At 51.9% G+C, this 16529-nt stretch overlaps 1 protein-coding gene and 1 pseudogene across 1 annotated transcript in view; both read right to left on the minus strand.

The window, feature by feature from the left end:
- The window catches only part of LOC120764597 (zinc finger protein 260-like), an 18126-nt gene extending 14270 nt beyond the window's left edge, over positions 1 to 3856 (minus strand). The window contains exon 1 of the mRNA XM_058423838.1: positions 3751 to 3856. The gene's annotated coding sequence lies outside the window, so the exon portion shown is untranslated. The remainder of the gene's footprint in view (positions 1 to 3750) is intronic.
- Positions 1 to 16529, minus strand: part of LOC120764620 (uncharacterized) — a 64381-nt pseudogene that overhangs the window by 5853 nt on the left and 41999 nt on the right.

A 16529-nucleotide genomic window follows, 5' to 3' on the forward strand; every position in this document is an offset into this window, starting at 1 on the left:
CCACAAAATCCCTCAGTACTACACCTTCAGTGTCACCGTCAGTGTCCCCGCGTGTCCCCAAGGGTCCCCTGAGCGCTCCCTGGGTGTCCCCAATATCCCCAAGTGTCCTCTTCGTGTCCCCTTAGTGTTCCTCATCTGTCCCTGTGTCCCTTGGCTGTCACCCTGTCCCTCTGTGGGCCCTGGGAGGCAGCCAGCACGTGACAATGACACAGTGACAATGACAGTGACAGTAACAGTGATGGTGACAGTGACAATGGCAGAGACAGTGACTGTGACAGTGACAGTGATCGCGTTTTTAGTGTGGAGACAGATAATCACAGGATGATTATATGCTGATTCTTTCATTGAAAGCTCTGGGAATCAGGGGTACAGATGGACCCAAATCTGACTCTGACATAGGTTTGTGATGAACATGTTTTTATACCCTTCTCGTTATATAACTATATATTAATTATTAAATCCCTTTTGTTCTATTGTATACGTTGATCTTATCCAAACATGAATTCTTGTAATTTTCATCATGTCTCCCAAATGTCCTTTCTCATGATTCTTGTTACGATTACATCGTTTCTCATAATTCTCATTATGACTGACCAATAATCATATTCAATTACCAAACAATCATTACATTTAACAATCATATCATTTATCATATGGTGATTATGCAGGTCCAGTTTCACATGATCCACGAAAAACAAAGCTCAACATTTGTTCCCAAGGCCTAGTTCCCTTTCCCAGGCCTTCCAGACCCAACCTTTCTTTCCACCCCCTGAATCTATTCTATACAATTCCCATGATTTTAGAAACATTTTAACACTATGCTAGCAGTGTTAATGACAATGACAGTGACAGTGTTAATGATAGTGGCAGTGAAAATGACAGTGACAGTGATAATGACAGTGGCAGTGAGAGTGACAGTGACACAGATCCCAGGAATGGACACAGATCCATTGGAGATTGGGAACAGGCACGGATCCCAGTCCTGGCACTAGAGGAAGAGGAATTTTGGGAAGTGCGGTCAAGCTCCTGCCAGCTCTGGGCAGCGCTGGGAAAAGATCCTACAGGGATAAATTAGAATGGAATTGGGAATTGAACTGGGAATTGATTTGGGAATTGCAGCCAGCAGGGCAAGCGCAGAATCCGGCAAGAGGGAACAGGGACCAGGAATGGGACTGAGAATGGGAACAGGGACAGGGAATCAGGAATGGGAATATAGGATGGGGATTAGGAAAGTGGGAGTGGGATCGGAAACAGGAACACCGGAAGGGGACTGGGAACTGGAGCCGCTCAACCTGGGGAGCCCAAAGCCCTGAGCAGTCCCCAAATCCCTGCCAGGAAGCCTCAACTCCCTGGCACCCAGCATCCCCCACACCCCTGGAAGATCCCCCCATGTCCCCATCCATGCCTTTATTCAAAATCTTTATTTTTTACCCGCGTTTTTGGGGTGTTTGGAAATGACAAAAAGAAATGAAAAGAATCCAGGCCACAAAGGAGTCAGGAGGATGTGGAGCCCCCCAGCCAGGTGTCTTCTCAACATGGATCACCGGCACCATGGATCACCAGGGCTCATCCAGTGCGGATGTTCCCATTGGGGATGGAGCTGGCGGAGTGCACAAAGCTCTTCCAGCACTTCAGGCACTCACAGGGCTTCCCTCAGTGGTGTTTCCATTGGTGTTGGGTCAAGGCTGAGCTCTGTGAGAAGCTCTTCCCACACTCAGGACACACTTAGGGCTTTTCCCTGGTGTGGATCACCCAGTGTTGGATGAGTTTGGAGCTCTGTCTGAAGCTCTTCCCACACTCCCCACACTCGAAGGGTCTCTCCCCGGTGTGGATGCGCTGGTGGGTGTTCAGATGGGATTTGGACCTGAAGCCCTTCCCACACTCGGGGCAGAGGAAGGGCTTCTCATCTGTGTGAATGCGCTGATGCTTGAGGAGATAGGAGCTGGTCGGAAACCTCTTCCTGCATTGGTCACACTCGTAGGGCCTCTCCCCTGTGTGGATCATCTGGTGGATGGTCAGGTCAGAGTTTGACCTGAAGCTCTTCCCACACTCCCCACACTCGTAGGGCCTCTCCCCTGTGTGGATCCTCTGGTGTTTGATCAGGTCAGAGTTTGTCCTGAAGCTCTTCCCACACTCCTGACATTCATAGGGCCGTTCCCCTGTGTGGATCCTCTGGTGGATGGTCAGGGTAGAGTTTGACGTGAAGTTCTTCCCACACTCCACACACTCGTAGGGCCGTTCCCCCGTGTGGATCCTCTGGTGGATGGTCAGGCCAGAGTATGACTTGAAGCTCTTCCCACACTCTTCACACTTGTAGGGCCGTTCCCCGGTGTGGATCCTCTGGTGGATGACCAGGTTAGAATTTGACATGAAGCTCCTCCCACACTCCCCACACTCGTAGGGCCGTTCCCCGGTGTGGATCCTCTGGTGTTTGATCAGGTCGGAGTTTGTCCTGAAGCTCTTCCCACACTCCCCACACTCATAGGGCCGTTCCCCAGAGTGGATCCTCTGGTGGACTGTCAAGGCAGAGTTTGACGTGAAGCTCTTTCCACACTCCACACACTCGTAGGGCCGTTCCCCCGTGTGGATCCTGTGGTGGTTGATCAGTTCAGAGCTTGATTTGAAGCTCTTCCCACACTCCCCACACTCGTAGGGCCGTTCCCCTGTGTGGATTCTCTGGTGGATGATCAGGTTAGAGTTTGACCTGAAGCTCTTCCCACACTCCCCACACTCATGGGGCCGTTCATCTGTGTGGATCCTCTGGTGTTTGATCAGTTCAGAGCTCGACCGGAATCTCTTCCCACACTCCCCACACTCGTAGGGCCGTTCCCCCGTGTGGATCCTGTGGTGTTTGATCAGATCAGAGCTCAACCGGAATCTCTTCCCGCACTCCCCACACTCGTAGGGCCGTTCCCCCGTGTGGATTCTCCAGTGCTGGAGAAGCAGGGATCTCTTCATGAAGCTCTTCTCACATTTTGAGCACTTGTGGGGCTTCTCACCATCCCGAAGCTGCTCAGGGACCCCCAGCTCCGATCTCCAGCTGCCTTCCCGGCCCAGGGTTGATCTTTCCTCCTCCGATCCCCGTGATCTGTGTTTGCATCCCCTCCCCGTGCAGGATCTCCGTGGCTTTTCCTCCCCGCTGGATTCCTGTGCCATGGAGCCGCTCAAAACAGCCTCTTCCACGAGGATCTGCCGCGGGGATTTCTCCTCCCTGGTCTCCGTGCTCAGCTCCTTGTCTGGGGGAGGAAGGACAAGGAGAGGATGGGATTTGCCTCCGTGCACAGGGAAGGGGATGTTGTCCTGCAGCCGGGGGCCAGGCTGGGCTTGGGAGATGGAGCAGGAGAGAGGGGCAAAGGGGCACTGACTTCCTCCTCACCTGCCTGGGGCTCCCGGAGCATCTTCCTGGTGGCCTCGTCCTCCTCCTCCATGGGGCCGAGGTTTAGGAATGGGAAATGCTGTTTTAGGGGGGAAAACAAGGGCTGAGCGCGTTGGCTTGGACGGTGCCGCTGCCCAAGTGCAGCTGCAGAAGTCAGCGCCCCTTTCAGACTCGGGGGGCCCCGATCCCGCTCATCTCCAGGCTCTTCCCGCCGGTTCCGGGGGATGGCCACGTGCGACCCCCCAAAATCCCACCAGGGCCTTTTCCGGCTCGGCTTTGGGCTGCTGCAAGATCCCAACATCCCCTGCCCCGAATAAAAAACCCTCCCGGACACCCCCCGATGGATTTGGGGTGAGCTCCCCATCCCCGCTCACCTGCGGGTTCCGGGTGGGCGATGGAGCCGGAGCCGGGGGAGCTGCGGCCTCAGCGGGCAGGGGAACCGCGTGCTGCGGCTGCTCATCCTTTTCCTTCCGCTCCGCCTTTTCCTCTTCCCCTCTCCCGCCTCTTCCTCCCGCTCCTCCTCCGCTCCCAGCCCGGCCCGGGCGGTGCCGACACCCAAAAGCGGCCGCGCTCTGCCCTGAGCGGCTTCCAAAGCGGCCCCGCCCCCCGCGGCGCTGGGAGCGATGCCGGGAGCAACTGGGAGCGATGCTGGGAGCAGCGGGAAGGAATTGGGAGCGCTTTCCCTCCCAGTATCGCTCTTACTGGGAGCACTGGGAGGGAACTGGGAGCAAACAGCGCCCGGAGGCGGCTGCAGGCGGGGAGGGGCGGGGCCAGCACGTGGGGCGTGGTTATGCAAATACGGGAGCGATGGCGCGCTGTGATTGGTGGGCAGGAGCAGCGCGGTGTTTCCCCGGTCACGAGAGGGCCGGAGCGATGGCGGCGGCGTCTGGTGAGGGGAGAGGGGACAGGGAATGGGAAAGGGAGCGGGAATGGGGACAGGGAATATGGAAACAGCGAAAGTAGAGAGAACATGGGATGGGGATTAGTGTTCCAAGGTGTTCCAGTGAAACCCATCCGGGGCTGCGAGCTCTGCAGCTGGGCCTCCCCTGGGCTGCTGCGGCCCAGGGCCCAAAGGCCGGAGCTGCAGCCTTGCTCCTGTCTCAAGAACAGGAGCCTCCTGCAGGCCCATGTCCGCTCCATGTCCCCAGCATGAGGGAGGGCTCTGAGCCACAGCGGGTGCTGGCAGGAGGGGCTGCTCTGGCCAGCTGGGGGCCTCTGAGGAATGGCCAAAGACTTGTGCTCTCTGCAGCTGGCCAAGGACAGCAGCGGGGCTGAACGGTTCGTGTGCCACCGCCAGCCCGAGCTGTGGAGCCCTCAGGGCCCCATGCGAGAGGTGGCCCTGGGGAGTGGCATTGGGAATGGCACAGGGACCAAGAATGGCACAGTGAGTACCAAATTGGGACTGGGAGTGGGGCCGGTAATATGGGAGAAGGACCAGGAATGGGCCTGGGAGTGGGAATATGGGAACAAGAAGGAAAATGGAAACCCGAAGCACAGGGAGAATATGGGCTGGGGATTAGGACGGCGGGACCTGGATCAGGAAATGGGAATACAGAAACAGGACTGGGCATATGGGAACAGGACAAGGAATGTAGGAATGGAAATGTGGCGTTGGCTGCGAGCCTGGCAAGCGGAGCAGGAATACGAGAATGACAACAGGACAGAGAATATGGAATTGGGAACACAGAAATGGCAACCAGAGAATATCGGACAGGGACCGGGAGTGTTTACAGGAATGGGATGCGGACTGGGATGGGAACAGGATGGTACCTGGAGTGAGATGACACATGAACTGGCGGAGGGCAAAGGGGAGGCAAAGCTGGGAGAGGGGGATCTTGGACAGCAGACACTGGGAACTGGGATGGGGGGACATGGGGACAGTTCCAGGGCAGGGGGTCCTTGATCAACTGCCCCAGAACCTCCGCCAGGGTCTCCCAGAGCAGCTGGAGCTCCTTGGCCTGGGGAGTCCAAAGCCCTGAGGAACCCCCAAGCCCCTGCCAGGAAACCTCAACTCTCTTGCACCCAGCATGCCCCACATCCCCTGGAAGATCTGCCCATGTCCTCATTCATGCCTTTGTTCAACATCTTTATTTTTACCTGGTTTTGGGTGTTTTGAATGCACAAACAGAAAAGAAAAGAAAATGCATTCCATGGGGAGCCAGGAGGATGTGGAGCCCCCAGCCAGGTGTCTTCCCAACATGGATCACCGGCACCACGGATCACCGGGGCTCACCGGGGCTCATCCAACACAGAACCTCCCATGGGGGATGGAGCTGGAGCAGCGCACAAAACTCTTCCAGCACTCGGGGCACTCGCAGGGCTTCCCTCAGTGGTGCCTCTGTTGGTGTTGGGTCAAGACTGAGCTCTGTGAGAAGCTCTTCCCATACTCTGGACACACTTAGGGCTTTTCCCTGGTGTGGATCACCCAGTGTTGGATCAGGTAGGATCTGCGGCTGAAGCTCTTCCCACACTCCCCACACTCAAAGGGTCTCTCCCCGGTGTGGATGCACCAGTGGGTGATGAGGGTGGATTTCTGCCTGAAGCCCTTCCCACATTTGGGGCAGCGGAAGGGCTTCTCATCTGTGTGAATCCGCTGATGCACAACAAGCTGGGAGCTGGTCGGAAACCTCTTCCTGCATTGGTCACACTCGTAGGGCCTCTCCCCAGTGTGGATCCTGTGGTGGATGGTCAAGTGGGAGCTCGAACTGAAGCTCTTCCCACACTCCCCACACTCGTAGGGCCGTTCCCCAGAGTGGATCCTCTGGTGGATGGTCAGGGCAGAGTTTGACCTGAAGCTCTTCCCACACTCCCCACACTCATGGGGCCGTTCCCCCTTGTGGAGCGTGTGGTGGTTGATCAGTTCAGAGCTCAACTTGAAGCTCTTCCCACACTCCCCACACTTATAGGGCTGTTCCCCCATGTGGATCATCTGGTGGATTATCAAGTTATAGTTTGACCTGAAGCTTTTCCCACACTCACCACACTCGTAGGGCTGTTCCCCTGTGTGGATCCTCTGGTGGATGGTCAGTTCAGATTTTGACTTGAATGTCTTCCAACACTCCCCACACTCATAGGGCCGTTCCCCCGTGTGGATTCTCCAGTGCTGGAGAAGCAGGGATCTCTTCATGGAGCTCTTCTCACATTTTGAGCACTTGTGGGGCTTCTCACCATCCCGAAGCTGCTCAGGGACCCCCAGCTCCAATCTCCGGCCACGTTCCCAGCCCAGGGTGGATCTTTCCTCCTTGGATCCCCGTGATCTGTGTTTGCAGCCCCTCCTTGCACGGGATCTCTGCCGCTTTTCCTCCCCGCTGGATTCCTGCGCTGCGGAGCCGCTCAAAACGGCCTCTTCCACGAGGATCTGCCGCGGGGATTTCTCCTCCCTGGTCTCCGTGCTCAGCTCCTTGTCTGGGGGAGGAAGGACAAGGAGAGGATGGGATTTGCCTCCGTGCTCAGGGAATGAGAAGGAGATGTTGTCCTGCAGCCGGGGGCCAGGCTGAGCTGGGAGATGGAGCAGGAGAGAGGGTCAAATAGGCACTGGCTTTCTCCTCACCTGCCTGGGGCTCCCGGCCCATCTTCCTCTTCCTCGTGGCCTCCTCCTCCTCCATGGGGCCGAGGTTTAGGAATGGGAAATGCTGTTTCAGGGGGGAAAACAAGGGCTGAGCGCGTTGGCTTGGACGGTGCCGCTGCCCAAGTGCAGCTGCAGAAGTCAGCGCCCCTTTCAGCCTCGGGGTGCCCGGACCCCGCTCATCTCCAGGCTCTGCCCGCCGCTTCCGGGCGATCGCCACGTGCGACCCCCCAAAATCCCACCAGGGCCTTTTCCGGCTCGGCTTTGGGCTGCTGCAAGATCCGAATGTGAAAAGTGCATATTATGTGGCTCTACACAAGATATTTACTGTATGTATTATGTTGTATTGATTCGTAATGTTGTATTAATATTTTGATAGTATGGTAAATGTAGTTTTGTAGTTAAAATGTAGTTTTTATATACCAACCACAGGAAAATGTAAATCTTTTAGAGTAAAAGAATTGACTACTTCCTTATCAGAAGAAACCAACTTCTGCCTTGCTCAGCCCTGAAGACGCCATAGAGATTAAAGGAAAAAAATTGACACTAACCAGAGAGAATTCTTTGTTTGAATGGAATTTATGCGTCATGTATGAAATGTATGAATATTCAACAGGCGATTGCTTTTAAGAGGTAATCCTTTGTTAACGGGGGTCCTTCTTTGGAGCTTTTTGCTCGGGAAGGCACCCAGACATCTGTAACTTTGTTTTTATTGTCTGGCATTGTCCTAACCCTAATTGTTCAATTTTTTACTCTAATTCTATTTTTATGACCATTTTATTTACTATTAAAGTTTCAAAATTTAAAAAAAGATGATTGGCATATTTCACAATTATGGTAGAAGAGGATGGTTATAACACCTCACTGCTGGTGCCTTAAGGGAATCAGGGTGAGGACGGCGCGCCCTGCCCAGTTGGCAGCCTCGCTCTGTGTTCCCCTGGTGTGACCGACAGATGCAGGTTACAATCAATGGACAAAAGGAGGCAATAAAACAAAGAAAAGGGAAAAGATTCCCTAAAACCGCAGTAATTAGCCCCTAAGACTAAAGTGTACACTAAGGCAAAGACCGCAGGACAAAGGATAGGTAAGTACAGGTTTGGATGGGGCGGTTAAGGGGGGGATGAATGTGTGTGAATGAGAGGCAGCTGGTTACCCCAGACTTGCTAAGTGAGTGCAGAGTCTCCTATGCTGTGTTTCTGTTCTTTTGTGAGAAAAACGGCCAGTAAAGAGATGAAGCGGGTGATAAGAAGAGTGAGAGAACCCCCCAGGGAAACGGAGTCTTAGAGAAGGGGTGGGACCCCTAGGAGAGAGAAAGCCATGGCTTTTCCTAGTATAATCCATTGGGGGCGAAAACAAAAAAAGGCAAGGGCCCCTAAAAATGCTGCTGGATTGAGGGATGAGAGTGCCCAAGAGCATCCAGGATTGAAACCTGCTGGGTTGAGGGATTAATATCCCAAGAGCACCCATGGTTCTGCCAGATTGAGGTTATGCCCAAGAGCATCTAGGGTTGGACAACACAGCTGGATTGAGGGGATATCCAAGAGCTCCGGGACTGGTCAGTCACACCTTAAATTGTAATAGGTGATTTGAAAGTAAAAGGTACCTTATTGTTGTCTTGTTACGTGAGAGTGTGTCAAATGACTCCTCTGCTGTGGGACTACTGAGAGTTGAAGAACAACAGGTACCAATCGCCACAGCAACAGTACACCGACGGCAATACCGCACTGACAGAGACTCTGTGACTCCTATCCATGAGATGATTCGGAAACTGGAGAGCCAAGGGGTGGTCAGCAAGGCTCGTTCACCTTTCAACAGCCCGACATGGCCAGTGCGTAAGTCCAGTGGAGAATGGAGACTGACTGTGGATTACCGTGCTCTGAATGAAGTCACCCCACCACTAAGTGCTGCTGTGCCAGACATGTTGGAGCTTCAGTACGAGCTGGAGTCCAAGGCAGCAAAGTGGTATGCCACCATTGATATTGCCAATGCCTTCTTCTCCGTTCCTTTGGCAGCAGAGTGCAGGGCCCAGTTTGCCTTCGCCTGGAAGGGCGTACAGTACACCTGGAAGCGACTGCCCCAGGGGTGGAAACACAGCCCCACCATCTGCCATGGACTGATCCAGACTGCACTGGAAAAGGGTGAGGCTCCTGAACATGTACAGTACATCGATGACATCATTGTATGGGGGAACACAGCAGGGGAAGTGTTTGAGAAAGGAGAGAAGATCATCCAGATTCTGCTGAAAGCTGGTTTTGCCATTAAGCAAAGTAAAGTTAAGGCACCGCCTCAAGAAATCCAGTTTCTGGGATTCAAGTGGCAAGATGGACGTCAGCAGATCCCCACAGAAGTAATCAACAAGATCACCGCCATGTCCTCCACCTACCAACAAGAAGGAGACACAAGTTTTCCTCGGTGCCATAGGCTTTTGGGGAATGCACATTCCCGAGTACAGCCAGATTGTGAGCCCTCTCTACCTGGTCACCCGCAAGCAGAATGATTCCCACTGGGGCCCTGAACAGCAACAAGCCTTTGCCCAGATCAAGCAGGAGATCGCTCATGCGGTAGCCCTTGGCCTAGTCAGGACGGGACCAGATGTGAAGAATGTGCTCTGTAGAAATAACTTCTCTGGTGTGGACTCCAGGACAGTGTGGATGAATGTAGACAAGAGACCTCTCAAGTTGAGTTTTAAAAGATGAGGTTTATTGTAAGGGATATGAGGCCTTGCTCTGGGCTGCCAGGCTCAGCTCGTGGCAAGGCCTAGGAAGGTGGGGGAAGGGAGAGGTAGGGAGAGGAAATTCCAAGAGAGGAAAGTCCTCGGGGAAGGGTGCCAGGCAAAGAGAGCGTCCAGCCCCCTTGGGACCCCTTATCAGGGGTCTTCAAGGTGGATTGGAACAGGGCTTGGGCCAATGGGGTTACAGATACCTGATACTTCAGGCGAGGGGTACAGGTGTGGGATGAACCATACATTGGGGGGTGAGACAGGACATTCCATTTGACCTCTGGGTCTGGCTGCAGGTGACCTTCAGCTGGTCACATAACTGTTTTCCCAGACATCCAGTAGCTAGGACATCTCAAACATCAAAACTTACTTTCAATTCTCTCTCACTTACAGGTTTCACATTCTCAGAATCTAAGCAATCATATTTATAGGGCTTTCTGGCTTCATCCTCCCCAACAGTGCTCTACTCTGCAGCTGGGGACAATGGCCTATCCTGGAGTCTTTGGCAGAAGGTGCCTGGGGAAACTCGGGGTCGACCACTGGGATTCTGGAGCCATAGCTACAGAGGATCTGAAGCCAACTACACTCCCACAGAGAAGGAAATCTTAGCCGCCTATGAAGGACTTCAAGCTGCCTCGGAAGTAATTGGCACTGAAACGCAGCTGCTTTTGGCACCCCAACTACCGGTGCTGGGGTGGATGTTCAAGGGAAAGGTTCCTTCCACGCCTCATGCCACTGACACCACATGGAGCAAATGGATTGCCCTCATCACATAGCACGCCTGTATTGGAAAACCGAATTGCCCTGGGATTCTGGAAATTATAACTAACTGGCCTGAAGGTGAGACTTTTGTATTATTTTCTGAAGAAGAAGAAGAAGAAGGAGAAGGAGAAGGAGAAGGAGAAGGAGGAGAAGAAGAAGAAGTAGTAGTAGTAGTAGTAGTAGTAGTAGTAGTAGTAGTAGTAGTAGTAGTAGTGACAAGTGCCGAGGAAGCCCCACCATATAACGAGCTACCGGAGACTGAAAGACAATATGCCCTTTTCACTGACGGTTCCTGCCGAATTGTAGGCGCTAACCGGAAATGGAAAGCTGCAGTATGGAGCCCCACACAACGAGTGGCACAAGCTACCGAGGGACAAGGTGGATCAAGTCAGGTTGCAGAGCTTAAAGCCATCCAGCTGGCTTTGGATATTGCCAAACGAGAGAAGTGGCCAACACTCTGTCTCTACACCGACTCGTGAATGGTAGCTAATGCTCTGTGGGGATGGCTGAATCGCTGGAAAAAGGCCAACTGGCAGCGCAGAGGGAAAGCTATCTGGGCTGCTGAGATTTGGCAAGACATGGCCGCCCGAGTAGAGAAGCTGACCGTAAAGGTTCGACACGTGGACGCACATGTGTCCAAGAGTCAGGCTAATGAAGAGCATCACAACAACGAGCAGGTGGACAAAGCCACCAAAGTGAAAGTATCACAGGTGGATCTAGACTGGCAGCACAAGGGAGAAGTATTCCTAGCCCGTTGGGCCCATGATGCATCTGGTCATCAGGGGAGAGATGCAGCATACTGATGGGCCCGTGACGGAGGGGTGGACCTTACTATGGACAACATCTCACAGGTCATCCACAACTGTGAGACCTGCGCTGCAATCAAGCAGGCCAAGCGGGTAAAGCCTCTGTGGTACGGTGGACGATGGTTGAAGTACAGGGATGGGGAAGCCTGGCAGATTGACTACATCACCCTTCCCCAAACCCGCCAAGGCAAGCGCTATGTGCTAACTATAGTGGAAGCCACCACTGGATGGTTAGAGACCTACCCTGTGCCTCATGCTACTGCTCGGAATACTATCTTAGGCCTTGAAAAGCAGGTCCTGTGGAGCCATGGCACCCCTGAGAGAATGGAGTCAGACAATGGGACCCATTTCAAGAACGGCCTTTTAAACACCTGGGCTAGAGAACATGGCATTGAATGGATATATCACATCTCTTATCATGCACCAGCTGCCAGGAAAGTTGAACTGTGCAATGGGTTACTTAAGACTACCCTGAAGGCGCTTGGTGGGGGGACTTTCAAAAATTGGGAAGTGAACTTAGCGAAGGCAACCTGGATGGTCAATACTCGAGGGTCAATCCCTCGAGCTGGTGCTGCCCAGTCTGAACCCTTGCACACAGTGGATGGAGATAAAGTCCCTGTGGTACACATGAAAGGCATTTTAGGAAGAACGGTTTGGATTAATCGCATCTCCGGCAAAGGCAGACCCATCCGTGGGATTGTTTTTGCTCAAGGACCTGGTTCCTTGGTGGGTAATGCAAAAACATGGGGAAACCCGTTGTGTACCACAGGGAGACCTAATTTTAAGTGAGAACTGGGTGTAAGGTTTCATTCTGTATATGTGTATGTCTAAGCATGTGTATATCTATCTAGCTGTAAGAATGTATTAATTTGGGTATGATGTAGATGGTCATAGAATAAAGGGTGGATTATGTCCTAGGTTACAATGTAAGATGTGCCCAAAGGATGTATTCTATCACCATCTACATGAGCTGTTGAAAGTAGGTTGGGCAGTGTTTCCCTTGCCCCCTCTCTCCAGACTATCTTCTGTTCATGGCCCATCAATGCCCTGCTGCATGACTCATAGATAACTCCCTCCGGGAGCTTTCTCTGTTTAATGGGCAATCAAGGACCCATTGCAAGGCTGATAAAATGCTATCAGCCCATTGTGAGATGCTCCACCCAGGGGGAGGAGCCAAGCATTCCCACTTGGCTATAATCTGGGATTTGGGACAGCACAGGCAGCCTTACCCACTGAATTCCCAGAGGACAAGAGCTGCCCGACCTTTCTGCGGGAACACTGCTTCAACAGGACCACTCCATCTGGACTGCCACCACCACGGTTTCAGGTTGTATTCTGACTCTGTCAGTGATCTTTTGTACTATTGCATGTGTTTTGTTTTATTTTATTTTATTTTATTTTATTTTATTTTATTTTATTTTATTTTATTTTACCTTTTTTGTTCTCTCCTATTAAATTGTTTTTTTCTGACTTGGAGTCTCTCACTGGTTTTGCCTTCAAGCCAGCACATGGACATACCTTTACCTACCAAAGGGCTTGATGTGTGTCACGTCTGTCTGCCATACCTCACAGCTGTTCAATCCCCTGGGGTTTGCTCCTGCACTCAGGGCTGGGAGTGCGTGTTGCCGGCACGAGGGACACATTGACACAATTGCCCGAGCCTGTTCCTGAGTTAGGTGGAACTTGCGGACTAGGCCTGGTGCATTCTGGTGAAAAAGCTGATGGCTGATTTTGGCTTGTCCAAAGATGTCTGGGAGTGGGGCTGTCTCCACAGGCACAGCAAGAGCATCAACCCTTCTGTTGCCCTCGGCTATGAATCCTGGTAAATCAGTGTGGGATCTGATGTGCATCACATAAAATTGTTGCTCTTGGTGGGAGATCAGATTTACTAGTTTTGAGAGCAAGTTGAAAAGCGTAGAACTGGAGACCTCACTCAGTACAGCTGGTTCAGCTCTGGATACTACACCTGCTACGTAAGCCAAATCTGTGACCAAATTGAATGGTTCAGGAAACTTTTCAAAAGCCCTAACTGCAGCCTACTGAGCTACCTGAGGTGATTCTTCCACCTCGACAATATCTTTCTCCCACTGCTGAGTTTGAGGATTTTTCCATGTTATTACTGATTTATGAGATGTTTCAGATGCATCTGTAAAAATGGTTAAAGCCTTTAAAGGCCTCCTGCTGGCAACACTTTTTAATGACAATTTGAACTGAATTTGTTCTCTAAATAATTTGTGAGCAGGCCGATGAATTGAAATTTGACCTGTGTAGCTGTCCAGAGCAAACTGCAAAGCTTCATTGTCATGAATCAGGTGCTCCAACGATGCTTTTGTGATTTGGCCCGAGTTTATCTCAGTTGGGATGTGAATACACTCAAAATCACCTCCTGCCAACTCCCTGATCCGGATCCTGGCTTTCCAGATCAATTCTGCTACCAATTCCTGTGGCCTGGTCATTCTTTTGGACCGGTGGTGACTGAGGAAAACCCAGTCTATGATTAAGAGGGGATCCCTACAGTCTTTGTCTTTTTTTGATTTTTCCACTCTTTCCCACTGAAAAATCATCCCGTGTAAGTGTGGCAATTTGCCTACAATGATGAATTTGAATGGCAAGGCTGATTTGCACCTGTCGGCCTGTCTGGTGGCCATACAGTCCTGTACCTTTTCTAGGGCTGCTCTTGCCTCTTGGGTGAGGGTCCTAGGAGAATTTAGCTCCTCTCTCCCTTTTATAAAATTAAAGACAGGGTCTAGGTCCTCAGTGGTCAGACGTAGCCAAGGTCGTACCCAATTTATTGTCCAACAACTGTTGGACATCTGCTAAAGTCTTAATGTTATTTTTGACAACTAATTTTTGCAACACAATGGTCTGCTTCTGTTGGGGGTTAAATTTTCTTGTGGAATTTTCCCCCCATAAGTTGCTAGTAGACTAAATACTGATGCTTAAAGGGTGCTTGACCCATACAAAAGAAATGGATCACTTAGTTTAGTGGGGGAGGAAAAGGCTCCCAGAGAGCTGAGGGTGGTAGTCTCTCGGCTCTCGGTTTTCTGGGGAGGACGGTCAGGCGACGGCCAGCTGTGTGGATTCCACTGTTAACGGAGGGCTTCGGTCCTGAGAATTCTATCATCTGATGGAGCACCCAGGAATTCGGAGTTTTTGCCTGCCCTGCTGGATTTGGGTCAGCCTGGGTCCAGCCGCTGCGGCCTCTTCAGCACTGCTCACTTTGCCTGCAGGGACACCCCCCTGCCTGCTGGGACAACCCACCCTTTCCAGCCATCAGCCCGGAGTTTCCACCGTTTCGGCTTAGTGCTCTCGGGGTCCCAAGAGATCAGACTGCCTGGGACTTGTGAGACAAAGCCCCTCAGGGTTTCTTGGTTCTGTTTATTATAATTATTATTATTGCTGCTGTTGTTTGTCTGTCCTGTTATATTTACTAGTAAAGGACTCTTATTCCTTTTCCCATAGCTCTGACTGAAAAGTTTTTCTTTAATCTTCCAAATTATAACAACACAGGGGGAAGGGATTGGAATTTCCCATTCCTAGAGAGGCCCCGCCTCTCCCTAGCAGATACCTGTCTTTTCAAACCAAGACAGAATTTGGTGCCCAACATGGGGCACGAGGGCATTGAGAGAAAAAGGAATAACAGTTCTTAAGTGCCTACATTCTTGTGTACTGGATATCATTTAGTCTGGCTTACCCTGGCTCCGGTGGCATGTGGTGGTGCCCGTATTTCTCCCATTTGCAGGCCCTTACCTAAACATGGGCCCTGTAACTAAGGCTACTGTGGCTGTCATCCAGTTTGCTATATCGGTTAACAAGATGAGGAATTTGTGGATTTTCAATTTCCTCTGGAAGGCAGGCACATGGATTCAGGGCTATCATACAGTGTGTTTTTCTGGGGTTACTTTAACAACGGTACCTACTGTGAAGACATGACACCGGGGGAAATTTTTTCACAACCCTTCACCCAGCTCTTTGGGCCTACCCCACCAGTCTTTGAAGGGTTCAAATCTCTGAATGCTAATGATACCATATAGTGGCTGGTGTTGCTGGTATGCCTGTTCTGTTTAGCATTTAGAGATAAGGGGAGACTGACCTGGATAACTACCCTGATACCTACCCTAGGGAATAAGGATACTGCCCCACAGCCTGACCCCACCCCACAGCCTGACCCTGCCCCACAGCCTGTCTCAGGAATAAACCACCCAGATTGGGTGAAATAGATCCGTGAGATGGGCCAGATGCTGAGAGAGTACCTTGCCCCTGTAGTAGCCTCATTAGCCCCAGCTGGTGGGAAACCCTCCCCCTGCCCCGACAAAGGAGAGTCTGATGGTGCAGCAGCAGAACCCACAGACGTTACAATCGTCCGGGTTCCAGCTGAACCACAGGGGCAGCCACAGCCAGCAGCAGTGGCCCCTGTGGAAACAAAGAACTATAAGGTGAAATCAGAGCACCCAGGCCACAAGGGTAAGAAAGGAGGGCCCTCACAACCCGCAGGGGAGTCGGAGTTTGAGATCATCACTGAGTCCCTGACATATGAAAGTCTCCGTAATCTGCAGAAAGATCTTGCACGACGGGGACGTGAAACTTATACAACCTGGTTACTTTGGGTCTGGGACCTTATAGGTACAGGCGTGCAACTAGATAGTGGTGAGGCAAGGAATTTGGGACCCTTGACCCAGGACTCAGGTGTGAATCAGGTATTCCTAAGGGAGCCAGGGCCCCTTTCCCTCTGGGAGCGGCTTTTAATGAGTGTATGGGAGAGGTTTGTCCACAGAGACAGAATGCAGGAGCACCACCATAGAATGTGCTGGAAGACCCTTGAGGAAGGGATCCAACAGCTGAGAGAAGTGGCACTCTTTGGGAGGGGTGGAGAGCATGATAATGACCCTGACAAAGTCAGGTGCACAGGGCAAATGCTGTGGAATCTGGCAGCTCTAGGACCATCTCAATACGTCACATTCAATTAATCCTGATAACAACCGAGAGACAGTGGGTTCTGTAGCCAACAAGCTAAGAAATTACACGAGTATGATCAGTGGCCCAATGCAGGCTCAGGTCTCTGCCCTGGCTAAGGAACTCAGAGAGGAGATGAGGGAGATCAGGGAGGAGATGAGAGAGAAGATGGAGGAGATGAGGGAGGTGATGAGGAGGAAGAGTTCCCATATGGCACCAGTACGAGTTACAGGCCCCAGAGTCAGAGCTCAATGTCCCCCAGCTAGAGAGAGAGGGTACACCCCACGAGCTGACCTGTGGTACTTTCTGCGTGACCATGGGGAAGACATGGGAAGGTGGGATGGGAAA

Source organism: Hirundo rustica, chromosome 32, assembly GCF_015227805.2.
Source record: "Hirundo rustica isolate bHirRus1 chromosome 32, bHirRus1.pri.v3, whole genome shotgun sequence".
Taxonomy (NCBI): Eukaryota; Metazoa; Chordata; class Aves; order Passeriformes; family Hirundinidae; genus Hirundo; species Hirundo rustica.